An 18,630-nucleotide genomic window follows, 5' to 3' on the forward strand; every position below is an offset into this window, starting at 1 on the left:
ATATAGCATCTGGGGTCTTAAATGCTTGAAGATAAACAAGTGACCATCTAGCTCAGAAGCACCAAAGCCCATATGGAAGAAGCACACCAGCCTGTATGATCGTCAGGTGTCCAAGGGACCAGGGTTCAGGCATCAAAGAATAAAAAATCATATAATTGTGAATGAGGGGGAGTGCAGATTGGGAACCCAAGGTCCATCTGTAGGCAACTGGATATTCCCTTATAGAAGGCTTGCAGGGAGGAGATGAGCCAGTCAGGGTGCAGGGTAGCAAAGATGAAATATACAACTTTGTTCTTGTTCCTAAATGTTTTCTCCCCTCCCCCCACTCCACCCTTACACTCCCCTGCACTATTATGATCCCAATTCTACCTTAAAAATTTGGCTAGACCAGAGAGTGTACACTGGTACAGATAGGAAACAGAAACACAGGGAATCCAGGACAGATGATTCCTTCAGGAAGGGTGATACCTGGAGGGTGGAGGGAGGGTGGGGTGGAAAGGAGGAACCGAGATTACAAGGATCCACATATAACTTCCTCCCTGTGGAATAGACAACAGAAAAATGGGTAAAGGGAGACATCGGACAGTATAAGATATGACAAAATAATAATAATTTATATATTATCAAGGATTCATGAAGGAGGGGGAGCGGTGAGGGAGGGGAAAAATAAGGAGCTGATACCAATGGTTCAAATAGAAAGCAAATGTTTTGAGAGTGATGATGGCAACAAATGTACAAAATGTGCTTGACACGTGGATGTATGTATGGATTGTGATAAGAGTTGTACGATCCCCCAATAAAATGGTTTAAAAAATTAAACAAACGGAAATACATGAATCTTTTTAATAAAGCCAATATACGGAAAAAAATATTTACAGTCTTGGAAACCCTATAGAAGGCGGCTGTAAGTTGGAATCCACTATATGGCAGTGTGTGGGATATCATCTCAACAGCTTTCAACATAAACACTTCCTTTTTAAAACATTCTAAAGCAGTGGTGGCATTGGGTAAGGGTTGCATTGCTAAATGTAAGGTTGAAGGTTTGTTTTTTTTTGTGTGTGTGTGTGTGTGTGTGTTATTGTTTGAAGTGAACTTGTTTGTCGCAAACTCCAAATTCATTTCAGTTTCACTTTCCTCCTTTTTTCTTTAAGCCACTCAGATCACTGTTTAGGTTTGAGGGCTAAGGAATCTGGAGGGATAAGGTTGAAGATTTAAAGCCACCAGCCACACCTCAGGAGAAAGCTGAAGCTGTCTGCTCCTGTGCTGAATATGGAAATGAAGTTCTTGAAAATGAAGCAAAAAAGAAAAACCCGTTACTTGTTGCTAGCAATAGGGTCAATTTGAAAATGAGACTTCCCTGTTTTCTGGGAATTATCAGAGGTTGTAGGTAGGCATTGATACTGGTCACAAGAGAGAAAAGAAACAAGACAATGAAAATGTGACATGTAGGAAAGGCCCTGCTTTAGAAGTACATGCCTTCATGAAAAGCCCAGTAAATTCAGCAAGGAAAGGAGACCATTTAAACCAGTCCAAGAGACTGCATGTACTGTCTTGAATTTATTAAGACTATTCTGGGTAGGAGCTTGCAAATGTTGGTGTTCATGTTGTGGAGAAAACAAAAACAAAAACCTTTTATCATTCACTGAACCTATCTAAGAGCAGTGTCTGTTTCTAGTGTAGGAAAAAGCTGAACCAATCACAGCTCTTTCCCAAGATTTTCTCTGGATCAATTTGTTGTGAGCACAACAGAACCTTAGTCAATGTTGTCAGATTTTGCCATTGTCCTCACTAAACTATTTTGACTTGGCAATGTCATCCTGATAGAAGGCCCAAGAAACCTTGCCAAATGTGCTAGCTCAGAATAATTAGGACTTAATCAAATTGTAGACTGAGAGCTAATGAATCAGAAATGAAAATATGCTTCAAAACAATAAAGAATGTTGAAGAATATTTATTCCCCCCATAAAAGCAAATGACTTCATTCCGGGCATTATAGCCTCAAGGTTACTTCTCGGGTCTGGAGCGTTGGCCTCTCTGGCCAGGGGGCCTGCGGTCCCTGCTGTGTGCTGGAGAGACTGGAGGTGGTACCCCCACAGACAAGGAGCAGGTGACAGGGCTGGGAGGGGGAGTAGTTCCTGAAGGTTGCACGGAAGAACTGGATCCGTATAATCTCTTTGCTCCAAAGGCCACTGCGACACTAGGAAGACCTTACTTTATTCTCCTCAGTTACCAATGAAAGAGGGCTTCCAACTCCCATAAAGAGTTACAATCTCGGAAACCGCAGGGGCACGTCAACAAGGGAATAGTGAGGCTGTATTTACGAATTAGACAATAGTACTGTTGCCTGGTTTGGGCTGCAGAAAGGCAATGCTCAGTGACGCCTTGACTGTAGAACCCATTACAAGTTTTTATCCCACCAGTTAGCTCACTGGGCCACTGCTCAGACTCACTCTAAGCATTTTCTTTTCATCAATAAATATTGCATTGTCTCCTCCCATTTAAAAAAAGAAAGCAAAGGAAAAGACAAGTGAACTACTTTATGACATTATGGCTTCATAGCATGTTTAGGAAACTGAACTATAGTTTTCAAAATCTAAAATAAATTACTGACTTGAATCATACATGAAATAAGATTTCATTCATATGAGTTCATATGGTCTGACATTTGTAAAGTCACATTACTCTTTTAATTGTGGCCAATATAATACAGTGGAGTAGATCACTCAGAAACAGGGGCCTGGTCTGTGGCAATAGATGCTTAGTCATATAGTTTGTATGAGTGCATGCCAGGTTTGAGTTATTAAAGTTACTAAAAGCTACTAATTAGTCCTTGTGAGTGCAAAATTAGAGTAGCGGAGTGAGTTGTTAGGCTGCTAACTATAAGGTTAGTGGTTCAAACCCACCAGGTGTTCAGTGGGAGAAAGACGAGGCTTTCTATTCCCATAAGCGATTCAATGGCAGTGAGTTTTTATATACTTGAATGGCATATGTCAAATGGCGCAAATTGGTGGAAAAACCCTGGGTAGGCACTATGAATTTTGTCCAAGTTTCAAAGGGAGTTACAACTTTATTTGAACATCTATCCTGATTAACCCTAGTTAATCTACCCTGGAATTTCTTTTTTGCTTATGCTCCAGTGCACAAGCAGGAAGAAATGGCTGGCGTGGAAGATTAAAGATACTTAACTGAAAGAAAAGAAAGAACTAAGGTCTACAGGGAGAAACCATCACTATTAATTTCCAGGACTAATCACTACGACTAAGGAGCCCTCTGAGGTGGACTCGACTTGATGGCAGTGAGGAGGCCTGTGGTATAGTGATATCGCTGGGCTGCTAACCGCAAGGTCAGCAGTTCTAAACTACCCGCTGGAGGAAAAGAAGGCTTTCTATTCCCATAAAGAGTTACAGAAGAAAAATCTCTATAGCCTTAGAAACCCACAGGGGCAGTTCTAAACTGTCCTACAGGGATGCTACTCAATGGCAGTGATTTTGAGCTTTCTATCATTTTGAATCACCACAGCTGGGGGTGCGACTCCGCCCTCCGGAAGTGCCAAAGGCGGCCGCCAGGGGGCGCCGCCGCTTCCCGGGCAGGCGCCCACCCGCGGAAGCGCGCACGCGAGGCCTCCCACTGCGCCTGCGCTGAGAATGGACGCCGGCTCGACTTTCCCCGACGTCCAGGAGCCGTCCGGGCCAGGCTGAAAATTTGCGTGACGCGCAGCGAGCGTGGCGGCCATCTTCGTAGGCAGAGCACGTCAGCTGAGCCTGTTAGTCAAGTGTGGAAGAGGACCGTTGCGCAAGCGCACCCAAGACGGTCACAGGTAACTCCCATCTGACGGGCGAGGCGTCGGCGTCGCCGTCGCCGTCGCCGCCGGAAGTTCAGTGTTTCTGCGCCGCAGGAGAGGAGGCGGTGACGGCAGAAGCAGCTGAGTGTCTCCTGGTACCCGGATGTGAGGCGCGTTGGCTCCACCGGAACGGTCAGACTGGAATTAGGAAGGTACGTGAGCTTCCCTGACGGGCCCCGCTGCCAGCGACTGTAGCTCCCGTTTACCCGGCCCCTCGGGAGAGTCGACCGGCTCGCTTCCTGTCCCACCCTCGTCTCGCACGCTTCTTCCAGCTCCTCGGGTGCGGGCGCCTCGCGCCCCTGGCAGGGAGGCGGGAGGCTCCGAGACGCCGGCGCCTGAGGTAGGCAACTACAGCACGTCGCGGCCGGCCGTGCCGCGTCACCTGCTGCCCCAGGCTAGGCGGTCTGGGCTAATGAGGGACGAAGACCGAGGACGGGGAGTGGGCCGCGCTTCCCCACGCGACCGACACGGCTCTCCGAGTCCCGAGGTGGCGTGCAGCCATTGCGACCCTTGGGTCAGCGTCGGCGTTGCCCCCGCAGGTAGTTGCAGGCCTGCCCTCGCCTCCGGCATCTTTCCTTGGCCGCCTGACCCGTCGTCGCGGAGCTGCCTCGAAGTCCCCTACCCCGTCCGCAACCCGCGGAACCGGCCTGCACCCCGAGTGGTCTGCAGTGTGCGGGGCGGGGGGGCGGGGACCCCGAGCTGCTCCGGAGGAGGGGTAGTGGACCGGGCCCAAGGTCGAAGGGCAATTTGGGCCGGAGAGGAGGGTCTGGGCCCTGGTGACGCTGCTTGGGACCAGATACGGGGAACCGTAGAGGGCCCGAGCGAAAGCGAGAATTGGACCTTGGGTGGTTAGCGCTATTTGTAAGGTTATTTTATAATGAAGGTGCGTCGTGCTCTCGCAGACTGGCGTAGCGAGTTAAAAAAATTAAAGAATTGAACTCCTTTACTCTGAAAATCGAGTATATGCTTTAGGGGTGGGGGCAGTAAAAATGCTGAGATTTGAGGAGTGCTGCGAAGCGTGTTATCTGTAGCCTTTAGCTGGCTGAAGTGGGATTCTTTTAGCAGGAAATCATCGCAGCACACGGAATCGAAAAAGTATACAGAAATGAAGTCAATAAACTAGCCTGTGCAGAAACCAGTGAAAAAATTTTAATAACTTGGTGGATTAATAGGGTATGGTTTTCTTTTTCTTTGAGCATTAAATTTATTTTCCTTTTAAGTGGCAAAAACTCAAATTTCTGATATAATGTATCCACCTTTTCTTCTCATCAGCTGGCTAGTTTTTGCTTAATACAGGGCACCTGCACCAGTGGAACTATTTTTTACATTAGAAACATTCATGAATTTTCAAAACAGATATTAATGGAAGGAGGCCTGAAAAATACTTAAAAGGTATTTTTACTTGGAAACTGCAAATTCTGCCCTTATAGCGTGTAAGGAAATGAGAGAAAAAAGGCTTATGATTGTAACAGAGATTGTAACCCCTTTAGGCAGAAATCAGTAGGTCAAATTTGTGATTTGTTCTTGAGACAAAATTTGTTCTGGTTTTGTGCTAGGCATTTAAATTGGTAAGTTGTGATACAGAAAAGAGCTGAGAGAGGATTAATTAACATTATTAATCTCCATTGTTTGGTGGTCTTCTTTAATTTGCTAAATCATTACAACACAAAGCTGATTGTACTTATTCTAATAATGAAGGTGACCAGATTGCACAATTTAAAATATGAGGTTAATGGTTTGCTTTTGAAGTTTTTAATTAAATTCAACAGCTTTATTGATATAATTCATGGACCATATGATTCAGTGGTTTAAATGTATTAAGAGTTGTTAAAGAGATAATAATTAAAAAAATTTTTTTTCATGGCTTTCACTAGCAGATCTATAAGGGTGGTAGCTCTAGTAGAATTGTTGCCATAGACAAGTCACTTAAAGGCTATTGTATATACATCCTGACCCCAAGCCCAGATTTTCATATTTTTCTGTGTATCCTTTTTTCTTGGCACAGTGTACCTCTGCCTTTATTTCTAAATAACTTCTGTACTATGCTACTAGAAGGAGCCCTGCTGGCAAAGTGGGTTAAGTATTAGGCTATTTAATCCCATGGTCAGCTGTTCAAACCCACCATTTAGACAGAGAAAAATGAGTGCTTTGGTTAAGAATTACAGATTTGGAGACCCACAGGAGCACATCTCTGTCCCATATGATCTTTGTGAGTTAGAACTTGATGGCAGTGGGTTTATTTTGGGGTTGGTGGTAGACTATTGTTACTTTGGGCAAATACAGCATTTTTTTAACCTGACTTTTTGTAGGGATTAGGAGACCTGGTGGCTTAGTAGTTACATGTTGGGCTGTGATTCACATAGTCAGTACTTTGAAATGACCCAGTGGCTCCACAAGAGAAAGACTGGGTTGTCTACTGCTGCAAACAGTTCTAGCCCAGGAAACACACGGGGTTGCTATGCGTCAGCATGGACTCAATTGCAGTGAGTCTTTTTTTCTTAAGTAGGATTGTTTCTTATGATTGATTGTATTACAGAGCATCTGAATAAAGCAAAATTTCTGTTCTCAACTTTATTTAGACATCTACAGCTGCATATTAAGATTTGCAGGGATTAAAAACTCAGAAAGGAAATAAAATAAGGTATTGCGTGTTTGATGTAGTGCTTCTTGAAATTTTTTGGTTTTGGTATTTCTTAAAAATGATGTAGGATGCCAAATAACTGATAAGTTATTGCAGAAATGAAATTTAAGGCATCTTAATAATATTTATGGACTCAAAATACAATGTTTTCAAGTTAATATAAATACCATTTTAATGGAAATGACTATTTTCTAAAATAAGACTAGTGAGAAAATTGCCGTGGTTTTTACATTTTTGCAAATACCTGTAATGTCTCACCTAATAGAAGGCAACTAGATTGTTTTCTGTTTCCTTCTGCATTAAATCTAGTACTGGGAAGGTCAGTTAAAATATTACTACAAAATAATTGACACTTTTATTAAAGAATTTTAAATGTGAAACTATCTTTCTTGACATATTCTCCTAGGGCTATGCACTTCTGATAGGTAGTGTTTCCATCTAATTCTTCCCCCAATTTTGCCTTCTTACATCACATCAAAATGGAAGTTTTGGCATTTTCAAGGGACTCAAATCGTGTTCCTTCTAAATATTTGAGTTTTGGCAAGAAAAAGAAGTCTGAAGGGCAAGGTTAGAGCTGTAGGGTTTATGGAATGAGGTTTCCCAATGAAATTCACTCAGGACGAGGGTTCTACAAGCTGAATTTCTTGCAGGGGCGTTTCTGGATCTTACTTTTTTTTCCCGTTCTTTTAAGGATTGGGTTATTACTACCCTGTCTACATTCCTAGTAGTGCAAACTTCTAATATTTCCTGGATTAATAAAAGTATATTAAAAAATATATATATAAAAAGAAATTCACTCAGGACAACCTTGTTAATCTTAAGAATGACTTCAGGTATATGGCATATGGAAAAAAAATTTCTTGGTGCAACTCATTTGCCTTTTTTTTTTCCCATTTGACTTTTTTTCACCAATGCAACTTTCAGTTTTCTCAAAACTTCTTTGGAGTAAGTCCTAATGATTGTCTCTCCTTTGAGAAAATCTTTTAAGGTTACCCTTTTGGAATCCCGCCAAAATAGTCTTTATAACCTGATGTTACCTCCACGTCTTGAATTTAACTGGCCCAGCAGATCCCTTCAAAAACCACTCTTTTTATTGGATTTTCTATTTAAATGCCGCCTAACAAAACTAAAGGAGCCTTGAGGCATTCTGGGTTAATGTTGGGCTACAAACCACAAGATCAGCAGTTCAAAACCATCAGCTTCTCTGAGGGATAAAGATGAGGCTGTCTACTCTTTCATGATGAGTCAGTCTCGGAAACCTATAGTTACAGTACTAGTCTGTTCTATTTTATTTTTTGCTGAGTCAAGTTGATTTTTTTAGATCATTTTATTGGGCCTCTTAACAGCTCTTATAACATTCCATACATCAATTGTATCAAGCATATTTGTACTTAGGTTACCATCATCATTTCCCAAATATCTTCTACTTGTGCCCTTGGTATAAATAAGGTCTTTTTTCCCCCCTCCCTCCCCCATCTCTTACCTTTGTGAATCCTTGATCAATTGTATATTGTTATTATTTTTTTGTATCTTACACTGTTGTCTCTGCTGACCCACATATCTGTTGTTTTTCCCTTTGTGGGGGGCTATATATTCAAACCTTGTGATAGGTTCCTCCTTTCTCTCCTCCCCAGGCATCCTCCCATCCTGATGATGTAGCTACTCCCACTACTGTTCCTGAGGGGTTTATCTGTCCTGAGTTCCATGTGTAGAGATCTCTTCTCTGTACCAATGTGTGGTCTCTGGTCTAGCCAGATTTGTATGGTAGAACTGGGTCGTAGTAGGGGAGGAAGGAAGCTTCAGGAACTAGACAAATGATGTGTGATCCGTTGGTGCTATCCTACACCTTGGTTGAATCATTCCTTATAACCCTTCTGTGGGGGGATATCCATTTGTCTATAGATGGGCTTTGGTCCTCCATTCCAACCCCCTTGATTTTGGGTTTAATAAAACTGAGCCAAAATGTTACTCAGAGAACTTGTCTAGAGATGTCCTCTGATTGCACCCATCATGAACCCTTTTTCTTTGAAATAAACCCATGCGTGTATGAACTGGAACCTTTAATATAATAATACCTTTTGACTTACCCCCATATATGATATAGATATACATATATATTGATATATATACCCCCATATATACATATATAGATATATATACCCCCTTATATACAAAGGGGCTTCAAAAAGTTTGCAATGATTATAAAAACAGTATTATGACAGTTTTACATTTTGGCTAGCCCAAAGTGAGATATCGTGTAAATATAAAATAAGGAGCCCTGGTGGCACATTAAGCTAAGCATTGGGCTGCTTTACAAAGCCAGTTACTAGCAGCCCGTGGCTTTACATTTTTAGCTTTTGGTTGAACTTCCAAAGTTAAGCTCTTATTTTAAACTACTATCATTGCATCAGATAAAGCTGAGAGGTCTGGCCCTATCCGATTGTAGATTGAACTCCTCTTTTAGGTTTTGGGACAAGTATTTCTGAGGCATTTCTTTTGTTTGTTTTTTATTCCTAAGGTATTTTTACAGTTTTAAAGATTTTAATAGTTACGGGTGCTCCAACTAGTAAGTTACCCGGATTCTGGGTGCAGTTAATCCCACCATTTGTAAATGGACGAATAGTAGTATTTGTAAACTGGGGTAAAAGATGGTTGAGAGCGTATCTTCCAGTGTAGGAGCTATGTAATACAGCTGTATAACTCATATAGTAAACATTTGTGCAGTGAATAATGTGCTCTTACGAACACTGAAAAGAAGGCACTACTAACTCCTGATTATTATGTAGCGAAACCGTGATAGCCCTGTGAAATGTTGGACTGCTAACCACCAGCTGCCCCAAGGGAGGAAGAGGAGGCTGCCTACCCCATAAAGATTTACATTCTCTGAAATTCTACAAAGGGTCACCATGAGTCAGAATTGACTCAGTGGCAGTGAGTTTGGTTTCATTTTGGTATCATCATGAAGTTGTCCCAGAACTGGCCTACATTTCCTTAAAACATAAATAAAATTGCCATGAATCAACTGATTCCATGCAACTAAAAACAATTAACTCTTGGAGGAGTTTGATACGATTTTCCTAAGTCAATAACATTTACACATTTAGTATGATTTTGATTCCCCCCCCCTTTAGTATTGAGTTGTGTCTCATGAAAATGCTTGTACATCTGGGTATTGGTGTTGCCAATTTGTGATGAGTTCAAAAATTAACCCATTGATTTGTGAGCAATTGTTTTTTTACACATACCAAGATAACTTAGTGGATGGAGAATAATTTTCTCAACAAAAGGTTTTGGAGCAACTGGATGTTCACATACAAAGAAAGAAATTGGACTCTGCTACTTCATACTATGCTAGTGAAAATAAGAATCACCACAGGCCTATGTGTAAGAAAAAAAGTAATTTATATAATTTCAAAATTGTTGTACATCAAAGGACTCTATCAAGAAAGTGAAGGCAATAAATACAATGAAATACTTAAAATTATATATTTGATTAAATGGTAGTATCCAGAATTTAAGAGCTCTTGTAGTATCAAAAAGACAATATCCTATTTAAAAATTGATGGAGTGATTTGAATAGTTATTTCCCCAGAGAAGATATGCAAATGGTCGATAAACATATGAAAAGATGCTCAACCACCAGTAGTCACTTAGGAAATGCAAATCAAAACCACCCAGAGATCCACTTCACAACCACCAGCAGAGCTAAAATAAAGTAACAATAGCAAATATTGACTGAGGATGTGGAGACAGTGAAACTCTGTTATTTGTGGAAAGTAAACTGGTGCAGCCAAAATATCTTGATTAAACCCTGAGTATATTTATTATAAAGTACTGTGGGAAATTGGGTGCACACTAATTTTTTTGGATTTTTTTTCTAACATCTTGTAAAATATGTATTGTTGAGGATTTTCTGTAGTGCTCACTGTGTCATTAATTTCCATTGTTTTTTGACTTTAAAATGGATTTTATTAGGATTATTTTTAAGCAGTTAGTTCCTGTCTGAGTAGAGTTTGTTAAGTTGACTAAATGCCATTGTCTTCTTTTCTGAATTTTACTTAATAGGAAAGGGGTGTGTGCTATAGATTTGTGGGGGAGGGCAAACTAAAATGAAGTGATCCTTAGTACACTTGAATAGACTTGTTGGCAATTACTGTAGATATGTGTATCAGTTTGCTTTGTGATCCTATAAGGAGTGAATAGTTTCGGAAACCCACAGAAACATTTCTACCCTGCCCTGTAGGATCACAATGAGTCAGAAGGAATAGACTGGGTGATAGTGAATGTGAGAGTGCAGAAAGCAGTGTGTTCCCAGAGTGGGTGATACCACTCCCTGGTGGGGGGGCGGGTTGGAATAATCAGGGGTCGTTTTTTTTTTTTTTTTACATTTTATTTATTTTTTTTTACATTTTATTAAGGGCTCATACAACTCTTATCACAATCCATACATATACATACATCAATTGTATAAAGTACATCCGTACATTCTTTGCCCTAATCATTCTCAAAGCATTTGCTCTCCACTTAAGCCCTTTGCATCAGGTCATTCTCAAAGCATTTGCTCTCCACTTAAGCCCTTTGCATCAGGTCCTCTTTTTTTTATTTCCCCTCCTTCCCCGCTCCCCCCTCCCTCATGAGAATCAGGGGTCTTTAAAAGCAAACATCTACACTTAATCCTAGATTATGAGCCACAGTACCAAAATTTTTAATTCGGGTGGGAATGCTGAATAAATACTTTCTGGAAAGGTTTTGGAAACCGACATGGCTAACGTCATAATGGGAATTAAATGAGCTTTCATTGCTTTTTCCAAGTTACTGTACTTCTGGAGCTTACTTAGTCTTTGGTAAATGTCATAGTTATCTAGTGCTGCTGTAACAACAAATACCATGATGGGTATATATATATATATATATATTTCTTTTTTTACATTTTATTAGGGACTCATACAACTCTTATCACAATCCATACATATACATACATCAATTGTATAAAGCACATCCATACATTCCCCGCCCCAATCATTCTCAAAGCATTTGCTCTCCACTTAAGCCCTTTGCATCAGGTCCTCTTTTTTTTCCCCTCCCTCCCTCATGTGCCCTTGGTAATTTATACATCGTTGTTTTGTCATATCTTGCCCTATCCGGAGTCTCCCTTTCCCCCCCTTCTCTGCCATCCCTCTCCCAGGGAGGAGGTCACATGTGGATCCTTCTAATCAGTTCCCCCCTTCCAACCCACTCACCCTCCACTCTCCCAGCATCGCCCCTCACACCCTTGGTCCTGAAGGTATCATCCACCCTGGATTCCGTGTGCCTCCAGCCCTCATATGTACCAGTGTACAACTTCTGCCCTATCCAGCCCTGTAAGGTAGAATTCGGATCATGGTAGTTGGGGGGAAGGAAGCATCCAGGATCTGGGGGAAAGCTGTGTTCTTCATTGGTACTACCTCGCACCCTAATTAATCCATCTCCTCCTAAACCCCTCTATGAGGGGATCTCCATTGGCCAACACTTGGGCCTTGGGTCTCCACTCTGCACTTCCCCCTTCATTCAATATTATATATATATATATGTATATATATATATACACACACACATACATAGATCTTTTTTTTTTTTTTTGCATGATGCCTTATACTTGGTCCCTTTGTTACCTCGTGATCGCACTGGCCAGTGTGCTTCTTCCATGTGGGCTTTTTTGCTTCTGAGCTAGATGGCCGCTTGTTCACCTTCAAGTCTTTAAGACCCCAGTTACTATCTCTTTTGATAGCCGGGCACCATCAGCTTTCTTCACCACATTTACTTGTTCACCCACTTTGGCTCCAGCAGTTGTGTCGGGAGAATGACGGGTATATGTAAGAAGCAAATTCATTCCTTTACATTTCAGGAAACTAGAAATTAGAATTCAGAGCACTGACTCCAAATGGGAAGGATTTTTTTTCTGTTGACTCAAGGGAAGTTCCTTCAGTTCCTTGGCTATCTCTATATGGGGTATGTAGAGGGTTCAAAAAATGCATTGGAAAACTCTATTATCTTTCATTTCCATTTTCCAAGGAACAATTCGAAGTCTGTCATAGCTCCCCCTCTTTAGAAACTTTGTTCTATGTCTAATCTGCTATTTTTATATCTCAATTCCCAAATGAGATTTTATTTATAGGCATAGGAGTTTGGGGTTTACAGTATGTATTTGGGGCAGACGGGTGGGACATAATTGAAACCTTAATAAGTAGGTTTGGTGCTTCCCAGAAAAGAAGACTTGATTGCAATATGTATCAATTAACTTGCCAGATAATAAATTGCTCTAAAATGAGTGGTCTAAAGTAGCAATTAATTATTATTTTACATCTGTAGAATTCTGGGTCAGCTGATCTAGGTCAGGCTTTACTGGGCAGCTTTGTTTTAAAAAGTGTGATCGGCCTTATGTGTGTTGGGTTTCATTTCAACTTCATTTTAATTCTATTTGTGTTTATTCTATCTCAGGAAACTCATGGTAATAGTAGAGATAGAAGAAAGCAAGCTGAAATTCTTTGACAAAACAAGTTAGGTGGCTAAGTATGTCCAAGTTAATTCTATCTACTGTGAATGAGGCCAAATTCAAGCATGTGCCAAAGCAACACAATATTAGCCAGGAAGAAAAGTATCCTCTTTCTATGGAGGTAGCGTAGAAGGTAATGATTGTTTCAAAGCAATCACATGGTAACAAAAGACCTGTTGGCCATATTGCAGTTTTGTAATATTTTATAGGTAGGTGTGAAAAATCATCACTAAGCTGTTATTTACATTGTCTAGGTTACCTTTTTTTTTTCCAAATCATTTTATTGGGGGCTTCACAATCTATACATCCATTGTATCAAGCAAAGTTTTCTTAATGTATCATGTAATTAAAAATATTATTTTTTATGCTCTGATATCTTATTCAGTAGATTGTTTTACTGTAGCTGTACAATTTTCTTTCTTTTTTAAGATTCTTTTCCAAACCTGGGAAGTAACTTCATCAGTAGTATCATCATTCAACTTAAAGGAAAAGGTGATATGAGGTCTCCATTTCAGTAAGGTAAGTGAAAGTGACTTATTTTTAGTGCCTTCCAAAATGTTTAGTCAATATGCCAAATACTCTGAATACTTTCAGTGAAATAAAACTTTTCCTTTAAATTTCTTGACACTATATATGTGTCTACATAATAAACCTTTCCACTCACAGGGGAAGTTCTACCTTGTCCTGTAGGGTCTCTGTGAGTTGGCATCGAATCAATGACAGTTGTATTTTATGACCTCATATAAAAAAGACAAAAGCAATCTAATGAATCCAGGACAGATAAACCCCTCAGGACCAATAATGAGAGTGGTGATATCAGGAGTGTAAGGGGAAGATGGGGTAGAAAATGGGAACCAATCACAAGGATCTACATATAACCCCCTCCCTGGTGAATGGACAACAGAAAAATGGGTGAAGGGAGATGTTGGACAGTGTAACACATGACTAAATAATAATAATTTATAAATTATCAAGTGTTCATGAGGGAGGGGCCGGGGAGGGAGGAGAAAATGAGCTGATCCCACAGGATCAGGTAGAAAGAAAGTGTTTTGAGAATAATGATGGCAACAAAAGTACAAATGTGCATGACACGATGGATGTATGGGTTGTGATAGCTGTATGAGCCCCCAATAAAATTATTATTATTTTTTAAAAAAACAATCCAATGTATGGGAATCAGTTTATGGTTGGCAGCAGTGAAAGGGATTAAGGAAAAGGAGGACCTACTGCTGTGGAGTACTGAGTTTCAGTTTATTGTTGTGTGGTTAGGTGCCATGGATTTGGTTCTAACTCACAGGGACCCTATGTACAACAAAATGAAACACTGTCCAGCCCTGTACTACTCTTAGCATTGTTTTTATATTTGAACCCCTTGTTGCAACCCCTCTGTCAATCCATCTTGTTGAGGGCCTTCCTCTTTTCAATTGCTCCAATACTTTACCAAGCATGAAGCCCTTCTCCAGGAACTGGTCTCTCCCAACAACATGTCCAAAGTATATGAGACAGAGTCTCACCATCCTTGTCTCTAAGGAACATTCTGGCTGTACTTTTTCCAAGACAGATTTGTTTATTCTTTTGACAGTGTATGGCACTTTTAATATTCTTGGCAGCACTGTAATTCAGTTTATGATGATGGGAAAATCATGTTGGTTAGGACTAGGGTTGCACGACTGTTTATTGTAATTGCTGTACACCTATACAAAGTTGAAATGATTTGGTGCCTTGGTTTGGAAGTTTAGGGTCATGGTTTCATGGGGCACACCGGTTAATTAAACTAATAAAATGTTTGGTGTTCCTGTTTTATTTATTAATCATTTTATTGGGGGCTCATACAACTCTTATCACATGCTATACATCCATCCATTGTGTCAAGCACTTTGATACATTTGTTGTCATCATCATTCTCAAAACATTTTCTACTTAAGCCTTTGGTATCAGCTTCTCATTTTTCCCCTCCCTTCCTCATGAAACCGTGATAATTTATAAATCATTATTTTTTCATGTGTGTTTGTTTTGTCTCTTAGATTGTTGTGCAGTGCATGAGGTCCTAAAAATCTGAAAGTGGCTGTCTCCTGTAAAGCTTCTTAGACTGGGTTACAACACCATAGGGAAGCATGTAACAATATGGAGGTCATGAAAGATTTGGCGACAATAAGAGGTTCTGAACTTTTAACAACCAAAAATTAGTTCAAAATCAAACGCTTAATGAATCCAAGGTGTTTTTCACAGTGCTTAAAGGGACTCACAAATAGAAAAGTTTAAGAAGCCCTGATCTGAGACATAGTAATTGGTCTTTATTTGCCTGGAGCAAAAGAGAAAGACCTGAGGGTGAAGAGTCTAAACTATTAAGGAGGAAGAGGAAATGGATGTGTGGCTAGTGGTCTACATGTACAAATGCCTCGTTTACCAGGAAACTAGCAGAATGGAATGATTCCTAGTTATCATTTCCAAATATTTTGATCAAAGATTTATAGAGGAATCCTGATCAAAAGGGGTAAATAGAAGAGAATTTGAGATTCATCTGGACTCTTATACTTCATGGAGGCTGGATGAATGTCTGAAATTTTTAACCTGAGATAATCTTTAGACCTTATGCCAAAAATATACCCATAAATCTTAAAATCAAGCAATAGTTTAGCTTAACTAGTGAGGCATTTTTGTCATGAACATTTTGCTCCTTTAGGATTTATCTATATGGAATCAAATTGACAACTTGAAAGATATAGAACCTTAGTAGGCAGTTAGTTTGTGTTAATGAAGGTGAAACCACTCAGAAAAGGAGGATGAGAATAGAGAACTCAAAATATGTAATAAGAATAGCAAAATAAAAAGGTTTTCTTTTAAAAAAGTAAACTTTCCTCACATTCCTGACACTTGTTTCTATTTTTTTCTGAAAATCATTACTATCACTATTTCTTTTGTATCCTTTATTATGCACAAAAGCCCTCGTTTCTATACATATCCTTCTTTCTCTCACCCTTTTCTTCATATAGAAAAGCATGCTGTTTTTGTTTTGTTTAACAATACTTCTTGTCTGTTGGTGTCTATATTGGTGTTTCCCAAGGTGGAGAGTCCTCTAGCTGTGAGGTACTGGAATCATCCAGGGGGTTTACAGATGCATACATCTATACTTTGTCTTGGATTATGGACTACATGTACCTGTATATTGTAAATATTTTTAGTGGTCAAGGGGGTGCTGAGTAATATTCTGAAAAGTTGATGGTAGATCAAATAAGGTTGGAAACCTATAGTCTGCATCAATACATACAGCTAAAAAACTTTTTTTTCCTTTTATAACTAAAATTGCATTTTCAGGAAAGGTTGCATATAGCAAGTTAGGTTCCCAATTTACAATTTCTATACAAATTGTTGAGTGACATTAGCAACATTTTTCATGATGGGTCAAGATTTTATTTATTTGACTTCTGACTGTTTTGTTTCTGGTACTGTACTTACCTGGCCCCTTTATCACTTTGCTTTGACCTTTAGGTCTCATAAGCTGTTATGAAGCACCTTATTCATGTATAATAAATATCCTATGAGTTTTCATCTGCTATTTCACTAAAAAGGTGATTTGGGGACAGTGTTGATTTAAGATCTAATGAGTATTTCAGCACAGTAGTCTTAGAACCCTGTAGATTCAACTGGCCCAATAAGTCTGGCTTTTTAAGAATTCTATTTGAGTTCTTTTTAAGAGTTCTGTTCTGGGATTTTCTTATTCAATCAGAATCCATCTCTGTGATCCTGATCAGAAACAGTTGGTAGTAGTAATTGAGCTCTATCTAGTTCATCAGGTTATAGCTTTATTGTTTTCACAGCTTTATTGAAGTGTAACTTACATATAATAAACTATATCTTAAATGTATAATTTAGTGGGTTTTCACAAATCTATATACCCATGAAAATTTTTGGCATCTCTCAAATTCCATCTTTCTCCACTTTGTCCTAGGAAATGACTGGTCTGCTATCCATTACTGTAGATTTGTTTGCTTTTTTCTAGAATTTCACAAAAAATGACTTTATACAGTATTGCAAAAAATAATTTATTTTAGAAAGACTGTCCCCGACAAACCGACTCGGTGGGAACCATGGCATTGACCAAGAAGCTCTTACAGATGGACCTGTACGCACTGCTAGGGATTGAAGAGAAGGCGGCAGACAAAGAGGTGAAGAAGGCATACAGGCAAAAGGCTCTCTCTTGCCACCCCGACAAAAACCCGGATAATCCCCGCGCGGCTGAACTCTTTCACCAGCTCTCGCAGGCCCTGGAAGTGTTGACAGATTCTGCAGCCAGGGCTGCCTATGACAAGGTCCGTAAGGTCAAGAAGCAGGCAGCTGAGAGGACCCAGAAACTCGATGAGAGGAGAAAGAAGGCGAAGCTGGACCTGGAGGCCCGGGAGCGGGAGGCCCAGACCCACAGCAGCAAGGAGGAGGAGCAGAAGCATAGCACTCACACGCTGGAGCAAGAGATCGAATGCCTACGCGAAGAGGGTTCCCGGCAGCTGGAGGAACAGCGGAAGCTGATCCAAGAGCAGATACGGCAGGAACGGGAGCAGAGGCGGAGAGGAAAAGCAGAGCATACCAAATGCACAGGAACCCCCAAACTAAAGCTGAAGTGGAAGTGCAAGGAGGATGAGGCCCGAGGTGGCTACTCCAAAGACATTCTCCTGCGGCTGTTCCAGAAGTACGGTGAGGTGCTCAACCTGGTGCTCTCCAGGAAGAAGCCTGGTGCAGCGGTGGTGGAGTTTGCAGCGGTCAAAGCTGCGGAGCTGGCTGTCCAGAATGAGGTGGGACTGGTTGATAACCCCCTGAAGATTTCCTGGTTGGAAGGACGGCCCAAGGGCACAGGAGCCCACAGCCATCCAGGACTGTCACAGGGCTCAGTGCTGTCTGAGCGGGACTTTGAGAGCCTGGTCATGATGCGCATGCGCCAGGCAGCTGAGCGGCAGCAGCTGATTGCCCAGATGCTGCAAGAGCATGAGGAGGGGCCGCCCACGTAGCCCCAGTCGCCAGCCCTTCCCACAAAACAGCCCTTTCTTAAACATCACCAATAAGCTTTTTTTTTTTTTAATTAAAAAAAAAGAAGAAAAACTGGTCCCAGTGAGGTGGACATTAAAGATATCCTAATTGTCTGACTTCCAAAATGTTGTGCCACTTCATTATCCCTAATACCAAGTACCACGGTATATTTCCTCATGTCCCAGGGTTCTGCAATTCACTGTAACATTGCACAAATCGTTGAGGAACATGGATCAGATGGTTGTGGAAGTTTGTTACGTAAAATTCAGACCCCTCTCTGGAGGATTCTCCTCATTCACATCAAATCAATGCTGTTGATTTACAAAGATCTGAAATTGGTGAATCAGGTCAGGTGGAGGCAAGTCAGATGGCAGGTTTTAGAGCAAGAGAGCAAACTGTCTAAGCAACTCAGTCCAAAAATCAAATTCACTGCCATCGAATTCATGCTGAATCATAGCAACCTTTTAGGACGGGATAGGTCTACCCCTTTGAGTTTCTGAGACTACGGATTTTTTCCCCCAAAGTTATGTATTTAAATTTTTTTTTTTTACAAAACAACCGTATCACCACCATCAGTACTTTCCATTTATCTTAATA

At 40.6% G+C, this 18,630-nt stretch overlaps 1 protein-coding gene and 1 pseudogene across 2 annotated transcripts in view; both read left to right on the plus strand.

The window, feature by feature from the left end:
- Nucleotides 1–3,945: 3,945 nt before the first annotated feature.
- Nucleotides 3,946–18,630, plus strand: part of ESCO1 (establishment of sister chromatid cohesion N-acetyltransferase 1) — a 62,560-nt gene continuing 47,875 nt past the window's right edge. For both annotated transcript variants that reach the window (XR_012780136.1, XM_075533275.1), the window contains exons 1-2: nt 3,946–3,993; nt 13,444–13,533. The gene's annotated coding sequence lies outside the window, so the exon portion shown is untranslated. The remainder of the gene's footprint in view (nt 3,994–13,443; nt 13,534–18,630) is intronic.
- Nucleotides 13,441–18,020, plus strand: LOC142428162 (dnaJ homolog subfamily C member 17 pseudogene; annotated as a pseudogene).

This window comes from Tenrec ecaudatus, chromosome 15 (assembly GCF_050624435.1).
Source record: "Tenrec ecaudatus isolate mTenEca1 chromosome 15, mTenEca1.hap1, whole genome shotgun sequence".
In the NCBI taxonomy this organism is placed as follows: domain Eukaryota; kingdom Metazoa; phylum Chordata; class Mammalia; order Afrosoricida; family Tenrecidae; genus Tenrec; species Tenrec ecaudatus.